Source organism: Chrysochloris asiatica, unplaced genomic scaffold (assembly GCF_000296735.1).
Source record: "Chrysochloris asiatica unplaced genomic scaffold, ChrAsi1.0 scaffold00011, whole genome shotgun sequence".
NCBI lineage: Eukaryota > Metazoa > Chordata > Mammalia > Afrosoricida > Chrysochloridae > Chrysochloris > Chrysochloris asiatica.
The window spans coordinates 33,955,280-33,958,688 of record NW_006408529.1 but is presented as its reverse complement, the minus strand read 5'-3'; positions in this window follow the sequence as shown (position 1 = coordinate 33,958,688).

Here is a 3,409-nt window from a genome sequence, read left to right as displayed (position 1 = left end):
CTAGATTCATACCTCTTACATGCTATGTTCTGATTATTAATAGTTGTTTCTCCTCATCATGAGTTGTGTACATCAGCAAATGAGGGTTCCAAAAGTTTTACTCCATTCATGTCTGTCTTAGTCTGTAAGGTCCACTAAAACTTGCCCACCATGGTTGACCCTGCTGATATTTAAAATAGCAGTGGCATACCTCAGAACCAAGTCACAACAGAAGAAATAGAAGGGATCAAACCAACCAGCTCATACCTTATCAAGTAAAAGTTCAGACATAAGTGGAGCACAATGGGTCACCCAGGAGCCCACCACAAACCTCAGGCACCAGATTAGGTACCCCTTCTGCACATGTCAGCTTTGTTTCCCCAGGTTATATCAAACCAACAGAAACCACTGCCAGAGAGTCCTACTCCCTAAGATTACCAAGACGGTACCCTTTAAGGGAACAGATAGCCCCTTCGTTCTTCCACAGAGCAGGTGGTCAGTTTGAACAGCCAGTCTTGTGATTAGCAGCCCAACATTTAACCCACTGTGCCACCAGGGCTTCTTAAAGACTTACTGTCTAAGCCTTGAGGTATTTACCTCCCCTAAATTACTCCCTCTGAGGAATTCTGCATGAAATAAATTCTTCCATGTTTACTATCGCATATCCTACCTTCACTGCACTTTTAATAGGTTGTTTTATTTTCTGTATGCTGTCACTGGACTCGGGGTGTACTTAATAAATGTTTAGGGGTAGGAAGCCCTTTTTCTATGTCTGACATCCTCCTCAGAACAGAGATATTTGGCACCTGTTCATCCATTGTGAAGACTTTTCCTTTTAACCCTGCCTGAACCGCAGAAACCTGCCTCCTCAGGACGTTCCCACCCAGCTCCTCTGTCTGTAAGCCTAAGGTTTTCTTCTGGCCTCCCCAGTTTTCCTTCCTGCCACTCTGCTGCAGCCACTTAGGAGGTACTAACTTTACCTCTATCAGAGCCAGAGCCGCAGCCTCATAACCCAGTCACCTTTTCTTTCAACACTGCCCGCCTGCGAATGAAGTGATTGTCCTGGCAGTTAAATTGAATTAAGGGCTATGTTTGTGAAACCCAAATTTATTCTGCTGGGTCTCCAGTAAAAGCCCTAAAATTCAATTTTATCAGCCTGCAAAGCACAGGACAAGGAATCCCTGAGGTGGGACTTTTTCATCTGCTTGCTGTGAGCTACAGCCTGGTGAGGTAAACCTAACTTAAACTTCCGGGTCAGTCATATTTAACTGGAATTAAGATTCTGCCATTGTGATGTTAGGTCAGTGAGTTCTCTGAATCTCAGCTTTTTTAGCTGTAAACCAAGTGTTGTTGAGTCGATAGTGACTCATGGTGACCCCAGGGATGTCAGTAGAACTGTGTTCTGTAGGGTTTCAATGGCTGGTTTTCTTAGAAGTAAATCACCAGGTCTTTCTTCCAAGGCACTTCTGGGGGTACTCACACCTCCATGGAACTTAACAACAACATGTGAGTTAGAGTCCTGGTGTAGACCTATAGGATTAGCACTGGACTGCTAACCAGAAGGCTGGCAGTTCAAACCCACCACCACCAGCCACTCCTTGGAAAACCTATGTATACAAGTTATTCAACAACACTTAACAATAACAATGTGGGTTATATGAGTGGGTTTTTTTAAGTTTGTGGGAAAATTCCATTATCTTTTAATTTCATTTTCAGTGAACTTTTTGAAGCCCCTTTGCTGACATGTTGATGTTCAGTGCTGTAGAGTCGGTTTTGGTGCATATCGACGCTGATACGGTTTTTGAGGATCAGCTGATTGGTTTAGACTGCCAACTTTGAAGTTAAAAGTCCAATGCTTATCTTACAGCACCACACTGGAGGTTCTACAAATATATACATGAATATAAACATGTATGTGTGTGTGTGTGTTAGCTATCCCAGATATAATTTCTTGTTAATATTTAATACTAATGATTGAACACAAAAGTAGAGTATGCCATACAATTGGAATGCAACAAACTAGATTCTAAAAAATTGAGTGAATGTGGAATTGTTGTTGTTGTGGTTGTTACGTGCCATCGAGTCGATTCTGACCCATAGCAACCCTGTATATGGTTTCCAAGGAGCAGCTGGTGAGCTTGAACCACCTTCCTTGCAGCTCAAATGAATTTGCAGCCTGACACATTAGCCCACAGCGCCACAACAGGACTCCATGAATGTGGAATACTAAGCTTTTTTACTACATATCACAGTTTCTACAAAAAGAATGTTCCACGTATTCTACAGCAAAGAAAATGAGTTGGTGAACTTTGTTGTTTCAATAATGAATGCATAATTCTGTTAATTCCCCACAATGAAAAATTGACTTTTACCAGTTTTGTTTTAAGCAACTCACGCTTCAATTTTGATGTTTGTCTCATAATAAATACTATAATTATAAATGAACAACTGAAAGATAGCATGAAAGAAACCTTAATGATCAGAAAACAAATATAACAAATGACTGTATTTTGTTTTTAGACAGATTTTTCATAGGGAGCATCTTAAGAAACAAAAGCACTTCTATCTCATTTTTGCTCTTACAAATGATTCAGTGACTTCATCACAATTAAGCTTATAAACAACATCTACATAGAAAGGATGATAAATTGAGTCTTTCTTGAATCATTGTTGTACACAAGGGTTTTTAAGTCTTTTTAGAGATGAGTGTTCAGTTGCATAGTTTGATCATTAAAGTTAGGAACATGTGTAAAGCAATTTCAGCATTGGGAAAATGCATTATATTTTATCTTTTATTATTGAATCATGTGCACTTTTGTGAGCATATTTTATCTTTCTGAACCTATAAACTTAATGCTCATGTAATAATTAAATTGTCCCACTTCACTGTAAATATGTGTGTTTAAGTCTTTGGGATAAGTCTCCACTAATTTCTTGGCTATCTGCATGCATTCTTCATAAGGTAAATCCACGTTGTTTAAAAAGGTAAATCTATTTGAAAGAACTTCATATACTTTTGTCCTTCTTTTCTCACACAATTAAAATATGTCAATGATGTTATTGTTGTTGTTAAGTGTCATCAAATCTGTTCCAACACATAGCGATCCTGTTGTTGTTGTTGTTAGGTGCCATCGAGTCGGAACCGACTCATAGTGACCCCATGCACAGGAGAATGAAACAATGTCCGATCCTGGGCCAACCTCACTACCGCTGCCACACTTGACGCCATCAATGATGCTACCTGGCCAATCTATCTCGTTAGGGGTCTTCCTCTTTTTCTCTAACCCTCCACCTTACCCAGCATGACATCCTTCTCCAGCGACTGTTTCCTCCAGACAATATGTCCAAAGTATGAGAGACGAAGCTTAGCCATCTTGGCCTCCAAGGAGCACTCTGGCTACACTTCTTCCAAAACAGATCTATTGATTCT